We start from the raw sequence: 18,028 nt of genomic DNA, 5'->3' as shown, positions 1-18,028 counted from the left end.
AAATGGACAATATCGGTCCACTCCATCGAGTACCTCTCCCACAAAGGGTCAAAATTTTGAATAATTACAACTTTTATAAAATGTGATGTAAGAGTCCGATTGTTTTCAAATTTCACACATTCCAAAAATTTTATTAACCCAAGGTCTGGTGCCAAGATGGAATACATCGTCCACTCCTTCTGGTACCTCCCTCATAAAAGGTCGTAATTTTCAAAAAAAAAAAAAAATATTTTTTCTGCACAGAAAGAGAAGCAATAATCCGATTTTGCTCCAACTTTGCAAATCATAATATTTGCGTCAGTTTTAGGACAGGTGCAAAAATGGATAATATCGGTCCACTCCTTCTGGTACCACCCCCACAATAGGTCGAAATTTGGAATATCCATTAAGCTCATAAAACGCGAAATCAACATCAGATTACATTTTGACTTGACACAACTCAATATTTCTATCAACACAGGACGTGCTATAAAAACGGTAGAGATCGGATCATTCCTTCTGGTACCTCTCACACAATGGGTTAAAGTTTTGATTAACCGAAACGTTTATAAAATCCGAAATAAGCATCAGGTTCTCTTTATATTTCACACATCCCATTATTTCCACTATCAAAAGGTCTGTTGTGAAGATGGAATATATCGGTCCACTCCTTCTGGTACCTCCCCCACAAACGCTCAAAATTTTGAATATCCATAAAGCTTATAAAAAGCGAAATTATCATCCGATTACATTCAAGACTTGGTACATCTCAATATTTCCATCAACACAAGATTGGTTATACATATAATAGATATCGGACCATTTTTGTTGGTACCTCCCCTACATAGAGTTCAAGATTTTGAAAAACAAAAACACTCAAAGAAAGCGAAATAAGCATCCAGCTCTATTCAAATGTCACACATAAAAACATTTTTCCTAGCACGAGCTCTGTTGTGAAGATGATATATATCTGCCAGCCCCTTTTGGTACCTTACCCACAAAGTGTCACAATTTCCACTGCTTATATCTGTCATAACTTGCAAAACAAGTAAGCGTTTTTTTTTACTTTAATTGTTATATCTAAATATTTCTGTCGACCAGAAGCCGGAGATGAATATGGAATTTATGATTTCGTATAAAATTGCATATAAATGTTCGATTTTCTTGTAATTTTGCCAATACCAATATTTTTATCTGTATTAGATGAAGTACGAAAATGGAATATTTCGGTCATTTTAACATTTTCTAAAAATTATCACTTGTCTCATATAAAGTGAAGGAAGTAGCCAATATAGCTTAAACCTGGCACGTCGCCATATTTATATCATATTTATTAAGGTCCATTCCATCGGAAAGTGCTTCTAACTGGGTCAACACTTTGAATAGTCATAACAGAAGTCAAAATATATTTAAATAATCGAACAATTGCTGAGTGCATACATCTATTGGCAAAATTACTGCTAACAAAACGAGGATTACTTAGGTTGATTATTTTCTTTTTTACTCGAATTTTTCAAAATACATTTTAAAACTCCCTTTAAACATGGTCATAACCAAATATTATACAAAATTAGTCGTCATAAAATTCTTAAGAGTCTATATCTTACCTATATGACAGAAATGCATATACATTTTAAATATTCATTTTAGGGTTAAAGTCATAAAGTACGGCTTATGAGTTTATGCAAGACTCTCCTGCAAAGCATCATTTTAGAAGAATCACGTCAAAGACACATATATTCTCATTCAAATTTCACCATATGTCACCAAAGACAAGACATCTCTGTATCCATTGAAGAAAATATTTGTATTAGTTTTGGCCAAAACCCGTATATATTTGATAATTTTTAAATAATTTTTTTTAGAGATGGACAGTATTATATCATATATCCATATATATCCAGCCATTATAATCGTTCATTCTTCTGAAATAAATCTCTGACCTAACGCTATCCATTTCAGATAACTCTTGAATTCGGAACGGGATCTTGTTAAATTGACAGGGGTCTGCGTCCGTCCACTCTAACACAGGAGAAAAAGATGCTGATCAAGATCAAATTGAAGTTAGTCTGCAGATTCGAAAATAATCAAGAAAATTCAAAAAACTCGTGACAGGTAAGTCTATTTAGTTGTTATTATCAATTTTTATGTACAGGCTATATATATAATTTCGAATTTTTAGTTAAAAAAATAATTTTCTTTATATTGGCCATAACTCATTTAGCATTGAGTTTTTCGCGTTTTTAGGGTATTTGGGTGTGTTTTTAATCTCCGTTTTTTTATGTTACGCATTTCATTTTCTTATTTTGGCCATAACTCCTTAATTATTGAATTTTTCGCGATTTTTTAAATCTTTCTGTTTTAATGTTAAACATTTCAGTTTGTTATCTTGACCATAACTCCTTAATTATTTTCGTTTTTAATAATGTACATTTCATTTTTTTTTTGGCCATTATCCGTTTAGTATTGAGTTTTTCGCGTTTTATTTTACCTTATTTTGGCTATAATTTCTTTATTATTGAGTTGTTAGCTTTGTCTTTAATAAAAAATATAAATATTCAAAAAACGAACTGTGTACATACCTGCAAGAAAAAAGGACTCTATATTCAAGCTAGACATTTGTTTTATGAAATATTTAAAAATTCCCAACACTTGAAAGCAGCAATTAAGTCCTGAATGGAATACAAAACCAAGTAAGCCTTTTGTTGTATGAAAGTTCAGTAAATTTAATAAAATACCATGTTATGTTAAAATCAAAACTTTTAAAAACATCCAAGAGAATAATAAATAGAGGAACAGGTTGGCCTCTGAGAATATGTCATTGATAAAAATTAATTCTGTAAAGAATAACAAATTAAAAAAAAATAATTTAAAAAGCAGTAAGTTCGAAGGGCCGAACTTTGAATACCCTCCACCACTTGGAACGAATTTGAAAATTTAAAAAAAATAAAAATCCTTAAACAATTCTCTTAAAATTTTAAAATGACCGAATATAGCCCTCATTTTGAGGTCTATACGACGCATAGGCATTGTTTGTCATAAGGCATTACCATATTTAAATTCGAAACTTGAAACAAACGGTGAATAATATGGCTAAAATCATCAAAATATCGTATATAGGTAGGTACCGTTATATTGGAGCTGTGCGAAGACCTGGACCTGCATAGACAATTTTCTGTCACAGGCTGTAGCATCCATTACGAACTTCAAATACGACATCTCAAACAATTTCTGTGGGTTTTGTACCTAAACTCGTCAAAATACCGAATATACGGAGGTACTGATATATTGGGTCTATACGAAGACGTGGACCTGCACAGACAATTTTCTGTCTTAGGCCAAAGTATCCATTACGAACTTCTAATACTAAATTTGAAACAATTCCTGTTAACAATGTCGCTAAAATCACCAAAATTCCGAAAATCGGGAATTGCCGTTATATGGGGGCTATACGAAGACGTGGACCTGCATAGACAATTTTTTGTCTTATGCCAAATAACAAATTCGAAACATTTCCAGTGGATAATGTCGCTCAAATCACCAAAATACCGAATATAGAGAGGTACCATTATATGAGAGCTATATCAAAACGTGGACCTACATGGTTCATTTTCAATACCAAAAGTCCTGCAGGCAAAATATACATTTGAGTAGAATTATATAAACCTACTACATTTTGTTCGGAAGCTAGAGTTATTTCCACAGACGGATAGACGGAAGGACATCGCTAAATCGACTAGAATTTTATGCTGATAAAGAATATATATACCTTGTGGGGTCTAAAATGTATATTTGGAGGTGTTACAAACGGAATGACAAATTTAATATACCCTCTATACTGTGTAGGATATAAAAATACTATTTTGTTATTTAGACTGTGGAAATTTTATACCTCCTCAGTGCCATTTCCCTAAATACTTTTTTAGAGATTTATAGATACCTAGGATCTTGGAATGGTACCAAATTGAACAGATTGCGAAAATGTATTGTTCAAGGGTCAGATTTAAATGTTCACTTGACGTTGAGAAATTCGAATGATTTTTTTTGTAATTTCCCATATTTTACGAGGCACCTCTGTTACCTTTTCCCCTATCTTTGAAAAACCTGAGTAGTTTTTTCGTATACGGTCTTGCTATTATTGTAATCTTTATACATGAATGCAAAATAATTGTACTATTTATTTATATAAATACAATATAAATTTCAATCATTCATTCTGATAATTGTTTCAATGGTATATTCTAAAAAAAAATTACACACAACCGCACAATCGTTTACTCATCTATCCGACGGGAGAGGGAGAGTGATTGAGATTCATATATTTATTATGTGAAAGGATTCATAATAAAAGTTTATATATATTCAAGTTTTTAACAAAAAAAAAAAAAAAAAAAGAAAAAAAAAACAATATAGGTATGAAGATTAAATAGAGTTGAAAATGAAGTACATCTACATGGATTTGTATTGTGTTTTGGCTTAAAAGCCACAATTCAAAACGAAATTGAAGTGGTATTATTTTTGAAATCATAAATGTACGAGGCCAACTTTACAGAAAAAAGTAAAGCATAATTTTATTTGTATTATTATTTATGATAATAGAATTATTTTGCTTACATGTAGAATTAAATATATAAATATTCAATATTCATTCAGAAAACTCCAAAAACTCCAAATTTTGCCATTAGGGTCCTTCATAAAACCTGAAAAATTCAACAAATATTCAAGGGCAAAAGCTCCACATATAGAAGTTATCAATATGGGCTCACGTTTACTTACAGTACTGATAATACAGGGTGAGATAAAAAAAAAAACTGAAACAAAGTCAAGCGCCATAATTTTTATTTATTTTTTTTTAATTTTTCAATGAAAGCAAAAAAATGTCGGATATAGCATAAAAATTTAAAATAAGTTAAGATTTGTTCGAATTGGTCACCTTTGGCACGAATCATGGCCTTTAAACGGTCAATGAAACCGTCACACGCTGACTGGAAGTTGATCTGATGTATTTTGGCCCATTCCCAGACAAGCGCTTGCTTGAGGTGATCGACACTTTGGTATCTTTTAGTGCAAACCTTTTTAATTATTTCGAGAGTCTTGTCCAAATTATAAAATCAATTTTCGTGTTCGTGTTAGGCCTTGTTAGTACTCAAAATGCACAATTTATTCAGGATTTGAACTCTATTCATTCCCTCAACGGAAAATTTCTTACTATTTAGTACATTTCGAATCCGTACTATGCATTCCCAAATCTCTATCCTAAGACCCAATACTAAATTTAGGGGCATTTAGTTCTTTTCGTACAGTTAAAGTAGGCATTTTCAAAACAATCTCCATATCTCAACCTCAGATACCAACGGTGACGTTAATATTAAATTTCATGCCAGTAATTTTTATACCCTCCACCATACTATGATACCCTCCATAGTTAATTTTGTAATTCCGTTTGTAACTCCTCGAAATACTCATGTCAGACCCAAAAAAGTATATATGTTCTTGATCAGCGTAAAATTCTAAGACGATTTAGCCATGTCCGTCTGTCTGTCTGTGTGTCTGTCTGTCTGTCTGTCCGTCTGTCTGTTGTAATCACGCTATCTTTCGAACAAATTGAGATAGAAGGCTAAAATTTTGCACACATGTATATTTTGCCAGTAGGCAGGTTATGTTCGTAAATGGGCCATGTAGGTCCAAGTTATCATATAGCCCCCATATAACGGTACCTCCCGATATTCGGTATTTGGATGATTTTAGCGACATTAACCACCAGAATTGTTTCAAATTTGGCATTTGAAGTTCGTAATGGATACTACAGCCTAAGACAGAAAATTATCTGTGCAGGTCTACGTCTTCGTATAGCCCCCATATAACGGTACCCCGATATTCGGTATTTTGATGATTTAAGCGACATTATTTACCGGAATCGTTTCAAATTTGGTATTTGAAGTTCGTAATGGATACTACATCCTAAGTCAAAAAATGAGCCATGTAGGTCCACGTCTTCATATAGCCCCCATATAACGGTACCCCCCGATATTCGGTATTTTGATGATTTTAGCGACATTATTTAACGGAATCGTTCCAAATTTGGCATTTCAAGTTCGTAATAGCTACTGCACCATAATACAAATAATGGGCCATGTAAGTCCACGTCTTCGTATAGCCCCCATATACCGTACCCCCGATATTCGGTATTTTGATGATTTTAGCGACATTATTTACCGGGCTTGTTTCAAATTTCGCATAAGATAATTGTCTGTGCAGGTCCACGTCATCGTATAGCCCCCATATAACGGTACCCCCTATATTGGGTATTTTGATGATGTTAGCTACATTATAAACAGATTTTTCTTCATGTTTCTCATTTAAATATTGTTATAACTTATGACAAAAGTTGCATATGCAGGTCTACGTCGTATTCAGTATTTTTAAGATTTTAACAGAGTTTTTAAAAGATTTTATTATTTTTTTTTTTTGGAAATTGCCAAATTTGTGCCGAATGGTGGAGGGTATTAAAAGTTCGGCCCGACCGAACTTACAGCTTTTTTACTTGTTCCCATTACCAAATTTAGTACCATTTGGTACAATTATAGTACGCAAATTCAAAAACAGCTCCTTCTCTCAACCCCAGACTATAACAGTGACATATATATCAAATTTTAAGATTTCAGCTCTATTCCTTTACCCAGTACCAAATTTAGTACTATTTAGTACATTTCGAACAATTATGCAAAACCACCTCCATATCTCAATTACAGATAGCAACAGAGACTTCAATATAAAATTTAGGGATTCCTTCACCCAATACCAATTTTGGTATAATTTTGTACATTTTATACAAATTTAGGACGCATTTCCAACCAACCGCCAAATCCCAAACACAGATACCATCAGTAATCTAAATATCATATTTCAGAATTGTATCACAATCCCTTCACCCCATACCAATACTTTTCGTACAAATCACGTCCGAATTTCCAGGATATACGTAAACAGCGACCCTAATACCAAATTTCAGATTTCAGGCACTATTTGTTGTTTACCCAATATGAAGCTGTACCAAATATAGTACTATATAGTACACATTTCCATAACCCCCTCATTATCTAAAACATGTCATCAAAAGGGATCCCCATACAAAATTCCAGATGCATTTGTTCACCATAAACCAGTTTTTAGGTCTATCCCTTCACATAATACCAAATGGTACTATTTTAGAAGTTTAGTACCAGTTCAGAAGTCTATTACCATTTTAAAACTTTTCGTAACTTTGAAGTTAGAATTTCTAAAACCCATTAGTCACTGATGGAATGCAGGATAGATAACCAAATGGCTTTTAGAAATTCTAACTTTAAAGTAACTTCTAAAATGGTACCGTTTGGTATTATGTGAACGGAAATTTGGTATGAAAATCGGAGTAATTTTGATATATCAAAGTGGTTTTGGAAATGTGTACTAAATCTGCGGGCTGTACTAAAAGGTACTAAATTTGAAACAGTTTGATTTTTCGATTTTTCCGGCTCATTCAGTTTGTCCAATACAAAGTTTCAAATAATTAGTACATTTTAGTACTTTTCGTACCCTTTTATTACGAATTTCCAAAAAATCAACCTTAGACTGACTCTCGTACCAAATTCAAGATTCTAGCTGTAGCCGTTTCATCTGGGTCTCAAGACTGACCCTCGTCCGCTTCGCCTAGGCATTGATTTTCAGTCAGCTAGCCAGTCAGTGAGTTATTTCACTACTCTTACATATACATAGATGTTGAAGGACTTCCTGGTCAATAAACGTGGATTTTTATTAAATATCTTTTGAGGAATTCCTATCCAATAAGATTTCATTTTTATAACCTCCATAATAATATGAATGGTATATCAATTTTGTCATTCCGTTTGTAACACCACGAAATATACATTTTAGACCCTACAAAGTATAATATTATTGATCAGCATAAAATTCTATGTCGATATAGCGAAGTCCGTCCGTTTATGGAAATCACTCTAGCTTCCGAACGAAATAAAGATAAAATTTTACTCAAATTTATATTATGTATGCAGGACTTTTGGTATTGAAAATGATACACGTAGGTCCACGTCTTGATATAGCGGCCATATAACGGTAACTCCCGATATTTGGTATTTTAATGATTTTAGCGACATTATTCATCGGAATTGTTTAAAATTTGGTACTAGAAGTTCGTAATGTATACAACAGCATAAGGCAGAAAATTGTCTGTACAGGTCCACGTCTTCGTATAGCCCCCTTATAACGGTACATCCCGATATTTGGTATTTTGATGATTTTAGCGACATTATTATTATTAGTGGATACTATAGCCTAAGGCAGAAAATTGTCTGCACAGGTCCACATTTTGGTATAGCCCCCATATAATAGTACCTCCCTACATTGATATTGATTTTAGCTACATCATTCGCCGAAAAGTTTCGCATTTGATTATTGTAATGGCTTATGACAAAAGTTGCCTATACAGGTCCACGCTGTCCTTTAAACCCTAATATGACGACTACATTCGGTATTTTTAAGATTATAACAGAATTTTTAACGTACCTAGGTCCTAGCCAAATGTCAATGAAATTGTCTGAAAATCCTCACAAGGGGTTCCTTCTGAATACTTTACTCCCTGGGATAGAATTGTAGGTATAGGTTCACGATATCGCATACCCCCCTGCTACGGTATCTCCCGATATTCAGTATTTTGATGATTTTAGCGACAGTATTCACCGAATTTTTTCTACACAGGTCCACGTCATTGTATAGCCCACATATAACGGTTTTCATTTGAGCGGTATTTTTCGACGGTTTTTTATACCCTCCACGAAAAAAGGTATGGAGGGTATATTAAGTTCGTCATTCCGTTTGTAACTCATCGAAATAATCATTTTAGACCCAACAAAGTGTATATATTCTTGATCAGCGTAAAATTCTAAGACGATTTAGCCCTGTCCGTCCGTCTGTGCGTCTGTTGTAATCACGCTACAGTCTAAACGAATTAAGATAGGAAGATAAATTTTGCACAGATCTCTCTTTTGTCTGCAGGCAGGTCAAGTTCGAAAATGGACTATATCGGTCCACGATATCGTATAGACCCATATAACGGTACCCCCGATATTCGGTATTTTGATGATGTTAGCCACATTTTTCAATGGAATTGTCTGAAAATCCATACAAGTAGTTCCTTGCGGGTACTTTATACCTCGACAGAGAATTATCTGTATAGGTCCACAATATCGTACATCCCCCATATAACGGTACCCCCCGATATTCGGTATTTTGATGATTTTACCCACATTTTTCAACGGAATTGTCTGCAAATCCACACAAGGAGTTCCTTGTGGGTACTTTATACCTCGGTAGAGAATTATCTATATAGGTCCACAATATCGTATAGCCCCCATGTAACGGTACCCCCACGGTATTCGGTATTTTGATGATTTTTGCCACGTTTTTCAATGGAATTGTCTGAAATTCCACAAAAGGAGTCCCTTTTGAGCATTTTACCTCCTCAAAAAGAATTGTCTACATAGGTCCACGATATCGTATATCCCCCATATAACGGTACCCCCCGATATTCGGTATTTTGATGATGTTAGCCATATTTTTCAATGGAATTGTCTGAAAATCCACACAAGTAGTTCCTTGTGGGTGCTTTATACCTCGGCAGAGAATTATCTATATAGGTCCACAATATCGTATAGTCCCATATAACGATACCCCCCCCCCATATTTGGTATTTTGATGATTTTACCCACATTTTTCAACGGAGTTGTCTGAAAATCCACACAAGGAGTTCCTTGTGGGTACTTTATACCTCGGCAGAGAATTATCTATATAGGTCCACAATATCGTGTAGCCCCCATGTAACGGTACCCCCGATATTCGGTATTTTGATGTTTTTAGCCATATTTCAACGGAATGGTCACAAGGGGTTCTTTGTACACAAGGGGTTCTTTGTGAGCAATTTACCCCCCGACAGAGAATTCTCTATATAGGTTAACGATAACGCATAGCTCCCATATAACGGTACCCCGCGATATTCTGTATTTTGATGATTTTAGCCACATTTTCCAATCGTATTGTCTGAAAATCCACACACGGAGTCCTTTGTGAGCACTATACCCCTGAAACGGAATTGTCTATATAGGTCTACAATATCGTATATCCCCCATATAACGGTACTCCCCTATATTCGATATTTTGATGATTTTAGCCACTTATTCCAATGGAATTATCTGAAAATCCATACAAGGTGTTCCTTGTGAGTACTTTACACGCAGACATAGATTTGTCTTTATAGGTCCACAATATCGTATATCCCCCCATATATCGGCACCTTCCTATATTAGATATTTTAAAGATTTTAAAAAAATTTTTTTGGATTTTATTTTTTTGAAAATTTTCTAATTCGTTCCAAATGGTGGAGGGTATTCACTTACTGCTTTTTTACTTGTTTTTTTTTTTTTTTTTTGAAATTTTTCAAGTTCCTTTCCAATATAAAAAGTTCGGCCCGGCCGAATTTACCTGCTTTTCTACTTGTTTTTAATTAATTGTTTTTTGGTCAAAAGTAGATTTTTTAACAAAATTTTCAGGGGCTTCCTGGTCAATAGCATGGATTGTTATAAAATATTTTAAAAGGTCGTTCTGATCAACAACAGTTACGCAATACAGGAGAAAATATTTTTAAGAACCCTTTGGACAATTGGAGTGGATATATTTTAAGAATATTTTAAGGACTTCTGGGCCAAAAAACGTGAATATTTTAAAACATATTTATCAAGGACTTCTTGACCATAAAACATGAATTTTTGTACAATATTTTTCAGGGGAATGACGGGAATCAATAAGATCAATAAACGTAGCGTTTTTGACAATATTTTTATGGACCCACGACTGATAGCCGAGGAAATTTTTTACTTAATTTTTCAAGGGCGAACAACCCGTTAAACGTAGGGTTGTTAATAATATATGGTCAAGGACCAACCGAGCAATCAACGTACTTTCAGGTCAAGAATCGAGGATTTTTAAAAATATTTTTTTTGGACTTCCTGGCCAAGAATCAAAACAGATTTTTTAAGGATCTACTGATCAAAACTTGCAGTTTGTTTGAGAATACTTTTTAGAATCCCGGTTCAGTATGCAGAATTTATTTAAGTGTATTTAGTACATATCACATTTTTTGTTGTTTGATAAGTCCAGAGCTTTTGCCTAAAAATTTTAAATTAGAAATTTTAGAATTTTTATTTTATTATATTTTCTATTTTCAGTTTTTTTTTTTTTTTTTTTTTTTTTTTTTTTTTTGAAAATTCAATTCCCTGTTTCATTTTGCACTTCACGTCGTAATAATGAATGCATTTCTGTTGAAGAAAATTGCATCATCATCTCCATTATCAACATCGAATACCAAAGAACCCTGAATGGGGTTTTGTGAATTCGAACAAATGTTTGCTTAACATTTCATATTTCCTTCCGGTTTGTTTGGCTTTGGCCATCTTTCGAATGTCTTTATATTCGGACCACACTTTTGTGATGCAAATTTGTCTCCTTGTTGTTTTTGTTTTTGTCTTCTTTGAAGTGCAACATCTTTGTACCATTATATTTTCCAACAAATTGAATTATTTCGAGCATTCATTCTGGCTGCAAATTTGCCATAGATATTTTAACAAAAGACTCTTTGGACAATTGAATTTGGGGGAAATGCGATTCTGGTGGGAAAGGGGTGGGGGAATTATTGCAAGGAGAAGAGAGAGAATGCTAATATGCAATTGTAGTGGAAATATTTTTATTTCGATTTTGTTGGTGGTAAAAAAAATTTAAAATCCTAAGGTTTTAAATGAAATCTTAAAAAGTCTGCCAAAGGCGCCACATTTCAGTACTTTTCATTTAAACCCAGTTTTTTTCAGACCATCTTTAAAGTTTAACCCCCTCCGCTTCTTAACCTGCAAAATTTCAATTCCTTTCTTTATGACCCTTATCAAATTCCGTGTATAATTGAATGGTGTATTGACAATGGATCACAGCTGATGAATATTTATTTCTTTATTCACAACCGAGAACTTGAGCGAAAACGAAATTTGAATTTTGATTTGAAAAAACCTCCTTCGTTAAGTAACTCCTAAAGCCACCAAAACTAACTAGGAAAGCAAAACGAAATATCCAAAAAAAAGAGAACTGTTCCCAATTTCTTGTGAGTTTATTTCTTGCGTCGATGCTTGTTTAGAAACAAGGGTGATTGGATGTCGACAGTGTGGCACTGTGGTTTAGGAGGCAAAGGAAGGACCAAGAAACGTGGATTTATTTAAAAAAGAATATTTTTTCAAGGACCAAGAAACGTGGATTTATTTAAAGAATATTTTTTCAAGGACCAAGAAACGTGGATTTATTTAAAGAATATTTTTTCAAGGACCAAGAAACGTGGATTTATTTAAAAAATATTTTTTTCAAGGACCAAGAAACGTGGATTTATTTAAAAAATATTTTTTCAAGGACCAAGAAACGTGGATTTATTTAAAGAATATTTTTTCAAGGACCAAGAAACGTGGATTTATTTAAAGAATATTTTTTCAAGGACCAAGAAACGTGGATTTATTTAAAGAATATTTTTTCAAGGACCAAGAAACGTGGATTTATTTAAAGAATATTTTTTCAAGGACCAAGAAACGTGGATTTATTTAAAGAATATTTTTTCAAGGACCAAGAAACGTGGATTTATTTAAAGAATATTTTTTCAAGGACCAAGAAACGTGGATTTATTTAAAGAACATTTTTTCAAGGACCAAGAAACGTGGATTTATTTAAAGAATATTTTTTCAAGGACCAAGAAACGTGGATTTATTTAAAGAATATTTTTTCAAGGACCAAGAAACGTGGATTTATTTAAAAATTTTTTTTTCAAGGACCAAGAAACATGGATTTATTTAAAGAATATTTTTTCAAGGACCAAGAAACATGGATTTATTTAAAGAATATTTTTTCAAGGACCAAGAAACGTGGATTTATTTAAAAAAATATTTTTTCAAGGACCAAGAAACGTGGATTTATTTAAAAAATATTTTTTTTTAAGGACCAAGAAACGTGGATTTATTTAAAAAAATATTTTTTCAATGACCAAGAAACGTGGATTTATTTAAAAAATATTTTTTCAAGGACCAAGAAACGTGGATTTATTTAAAAAAAAACATTTTTTCAAGGACCAAGAAACGTGGATTTATTTAAAAAAAAATATTTTTTCAAGGACCAAGAAACGTGGATTTATTTAAAAAAAAAAATATTTTTCAAGGACCAAGAAACGTGGATTTATTTAAAAAAAATATTTTTTCAAGGACCAAGAAACGTGGATTTATTTAAAAAAAATATTTTTTCAAGGACCAAGAAACGTGGATTTATTTAAAAAAAATATTTTTTCAAGGACCAAGAAACGTGGATTTATTTAAAAAATATATTTTTTCAAGGACCAAGAAACGTGGATTTATTAAAAAAAAAATATTTTTTCAAGGACCAAGAAACGTGGATTTATTTAAAAAAAATATTTTTTCAAGGACCAAGAAACGTGGATTTATTTAAAAAAAAATATTTTTTCAAGGACCAAGAAACGTGGATTTATTTAAAAAAAAATATTTTTTCAAGGACCAAGAAACGTGGATTTATTTAAAAAAAAATATTTTTTCAAGGACCAAGAAACGTGGATTTATTTAAAAAAAAATATTTTTTCAAGGACCAAGAAACGTGGATTTATTTAAAAAAAATATTTTTTCAAGGACCAAGAAACGTGGATTTATTTGAAAAAAATATTTTTTCAAGGACCAAGAAACGTGGATTTATTTAAAAAATATTTTTTCAAGGACCAAGAAACGTGGATTTATTTAAAAAAAATATTTTTTCAAGGACCAAGAAACGTGGATTTATTTAAAAAATATTTTTTCAAGGACCAAGAAACGTGGATTTATTTAAAAAAAATATTTTTTCAAGGACCAAGAAACGTGGATTTATTTAAAAATATTTTTTCAAGGACCAAGAAACGTGGATTTATTTAAAAAAAATATTTTTTCAAGGACAAAGAAACGTGGATTTATTTAAAAAAAATATTTTTTCAAGGACCAAGAAACGTGGATTTATTTAAAAAAATTTTTTTTTCAAGGACCAAGAAACGTGGATTTATTTAAAGAATATTTTTTCAAGGACCAAGAAACGTGGATTTATTTAAAGAATATTTTTTCAATGACCAAGAAACGTGGATTTATTTAAAAAATATTTTTTCAAGGACCAAGAAACGTGGATTTATTAAAAAAAATATTTTTTCAAGGACCAAGAAACGTGGATTTATTTAAAAAAAATATTTTTTCAAGGACCAAGAAACGTGGATTTATTTAAAAAAAATATTTTTTCAAGGACCAAGAAACGTGGATTTATTTAAAAAAAATATTTTTTCAAGGACCAAGAAACGTGGATTTATTTAAAAAAAATATTTTTTTTAAGGACCAAGAAACGTGGATTTATTTAAAAAAAATATTTTTTCAAGGACCAAGAAACGTGGATTTATTTAAAAAAAAATATTTTTTCAAGGACCAAGAAACGTGGATTTATTTAAAAAAAATATTTTTTCAAGGACCAAGAAACGTGGATTTATTTAAAAAATATATTTTTTCAAGGACCAAGAAACGTGGATTTATTTAAAAAATATATTTTTTCAAGGACCAAGAAACGTGGATTTATTTAAAAAAAATATTTTTTAAAGGACCAAGAAACGTGGATTTATTTAAAAAAAATATTTTTTCAAGGACCAAGAAACGTGGATTTATTTAAAAAAAAAATATTTTTTCAAGGACCAAGAAACGTGGATTTATTTAAAAAAATATATTTTTTCAAGGACCAAGAAACGTGGATTTATTTAAAAAAAATATTTTTTCAAGGACCAAGAAACGTGGATTTATTTAAAAAAATATTTTTTCAAGGACCAAGAAACGTGGATTTATTTAAAAAAAAATATTTTTTCAAGGACCAAGAAACGTGGATTTATTTAAAAAAAAATATTTTTTCAAGGACCAAGAAACGTGGATTTATTTAAAAAATATATTTTTTCAAGGACCAAGAAACGTGGATTTATTTAAAAAAAATATTTTTTCAAGGACCAAGAAACGTGGATTTATTTAAAAAAATATTTTTTCAAGGACCAAGAAACGTGGATTTATTTAAAAAAAATATTTTTTCAAGGACCAAGAAACGTGGATTTATTTAAAAAAAAATATTTTTTCAAGGACCAAGAAACGTGGATTTATTTAAAGAATATTTTTTCAAGGACCAAGAAACATGGATTTATTTAAAAAATATTTTTTCAAGGACCAAGAAACGTGGATTTATTTAAATAATATTTTTTCAAGGACCAAGAAACAGGGATTTATTTAAAGAATATTTTTTCAAGGATCAAGAAACATGGATTTATTTAAAAAATATTTTTTCAAGGACCAAGAAACGTGGATTTATTTAAATAATATTTTTTCAAGGACCAAGAAACAGGGATTTATTTAAAGAATTTTTTTTTCAAGGACCAATAAACGGGGATTTATTTAAAAAATATTTTTTCAAGGACCAAGAAACGTGGATTTATTTAAAAAATATTTTTTCAAGGACCAAGAAACGTGAATTTATTTAAAAAATATTTTTTCAAGGACCAAGAAACGTGGATTTATTTAAACAAATATTTTTCCAAGGACCAAGAAACGTGGATTTATTTAAAAAATATATTTTCAAGGACCAAGAAACGTGGATTTATTTAAAAGATATATTTTCAAGGACCAAGAAACTTGGATTTATTTAAAAAATATATTTTCAAGGACCAAGAAACTTGGATTTATTTAAAAAATATATTTTCAAGGACCAAGAAACTTGGATTTATTTAAAAAATATTTTTCAAGGACCAAGAAACGTGGATTTATTTAAAAAATATTTTTTCAAGGACCAAGAAACATGGATTTTTTCAAAAAAATATTTTTTCTAGGACCAATAAACGTGGGTTTATTTAAAAAATATTTTTTCAAGGACCAATCTCCAATTAATATTTGATTCACGGACAATAAAAGACTTGACACTTTCAAAACCACTGTCCTCGCCCAAAAACCATTACCTTGGTCTAGTTTGTTTTTGTTTTCTTGTCACACAATGTTTGGGGGCCATTGTTGGCATTTTAGAATATTGTTTAGACAACTCAAACACCAGAGTGTTAACAATATGCTTTAGGTTCAGCTAAATCTATGTTCTCCTCAGACCCCTCTAATCCAATCTTCCACCCCCAGTAAATTTTTTTAAAATAGGCTCAGCAGCGTTATGTCGTTGTTCATGTAAACTGTTGAAAACCCAATTGACGGATATACAATTGGACTTTTAGTACAGAACGAAATTCGACAGGATATATATATGGTAAACAGTGCGACTTGTGTTTTGTACACACTCACTTGTCTACAAACACATTCGTACATACGTTTCGCTCCGCCCACTCCCTCCAATACCCAAACAAAGCCATTTAAAGATGCTACCAAATATCTGCAACGGAAATAAATTCAATTTGTCTGCATTCATGTGGAAAATACATTTCATACCATGCCACCAAAGGCACACACACAGCCACATGAATCTGCTATTGGAGAGAGGAGGTGTTGGAGAAACTGTGGTGTGGAGGAAAGGATGGAGAATATACAATAGGCCTAAAATACATAGAAACGATGCTATTAAAATGTTTAAATTGAGAAAAGTTTAGCTATGTCCATAAACTGACCATATTTTGAAGCCACTTCACCCACTGTATACTATAACTTCGACCAGACATCTACTCCTCTTTTATAACCTGTCTAAACTTAGGATTGTATTGATGCTTGCACGAAAATACTGGTGTTTGAAAATTGGTAAAATCAAATCCTAGACCGGAGTAATTTATATGCAAGAATTCTATTTTATTAAAAAAGTATTGCCCACATTTGTGATTTCTTCAAAAACGCCAAACTTTGCGCCGTTTGTGAAGATAGAAGAACCTAAGCAGGTCATAAGAAGGCCTTTAAATAAACAATATTTCAGTTTTTCGATGTTGACACCTCAATTATGAGAATAACTCTCAATGATAATGGCTCTTCTAGGGATATAAGACAATCAAAAGCTCTAATTACCCCCTTTAAAGCTCTTATATGGATAGAAGAGCTGCGGCAGCTTTCCTGTGGTTAGAAAACCTTCTGAGGCTCCTCTAGGTCTAAAAGACCCTCTAAAGCTCTTCTATGATTAGGAGACCTTCGGGAGCTCTGCTATAGGTCTGAAAGACCCTCCAAAGCGCTTGTATGGCAGAATACATTCGGAAGTTCTCCTATAATTAAAAGACCTTCTGAAGTTCATCTATAATTAGAAGAACTTTTGAAACTCTTCTATGACTAGAAGACCTTCTTCAGTTCTTCTATGACAGAAAGACATTCGAAGCTCACTGATGACAAGAAGACCTTCCGAAGCTCTCTTATGAATAAAAGACCCTCTGCTGAATAGAAGACCTTTGGAAGCTCTTCTATGACTAGAAGACCTTCGATAGCTCTTCTATGACTAGAATACCTTCGGAAGATCTTCTTTTTCCCTTCTCTATCTAAGCTTTTCCATGGCTAAAAGACCTTCGGAAGCTTTTCCATGACTGAAAGACCTTCTGAAGCTCTTGTATGACTTGAATACCATCTGAAGCTCTTCTATGACTATAAAACCTTTGGAAGCTCTTCTATAACTGGAAGACCTTCTGTGAATAAAATACCTTCTGAAACTCTTCTATGAGTAAAAGACCTTCTAAAGCTCTTCTATGGATAGAAGACCTAAAGCTCTTCTATGGATAGAAGACGTAAAGCTCTTCTATGGATAGAAGACCTAAAGCTCTTCTTTGGATAGAAGACCTAAAGCTCTTCAATTGATAGAAGACCTAAAGCTCTTCTATGAATAGAAGACCTAAATCTCTTCTATGGATAGAAGACCTAAAGCTCTTCTATGTATAGAAAACCTAAAGCTCTTCTATGTATAGAAGACCTAA

General features: G+C 32.1%; 1 protein-coding gene across 2 annotated transcripts in view; it reads left to right on the top strand.

The window, feature by feature from the left end:
* LOC101889686 (E3 ubiquitin-protein ligase TRIM9) overlaps positions 1-18,028 on the top strand; it is a 500,815-nt gene that overhangs the window by 103,063 nt on the left and 379,724 nt on the right. For both annotated transcript variants that reach the window (XM_059130289.1, XM_059130288.1), the window contains exon 3: positions 1,942-2,094. The gene's annotated coding sequence lies outside the window, so the exon portion shown is untranslated. The remainder of the gene's footprint in view (positions 1-1,941; positions 2,095-18,028) is intronic.

This window comes from Musca domestica, unplaced genomic scaffold (genome assembly GCF_030504385.1).
Source record: "Musca domestica strain aabys unplaced genomic scaffold, Musca_domestica.polishedcontigs.V.1.1 72, whole genome shotgun sequence".
Taxonomy (NCBI): domain Eukaryota; kingdom Metazoa; phylum Arthropoda; class Insecta; order Diptera; family Muscidae; genus Musca; species Musca domestica.
The sequence above is the reverse complement of the archived record's forward strand: the minus strand, read 5'-3'. Positions and strand labels throughout refer to the sequence as shown.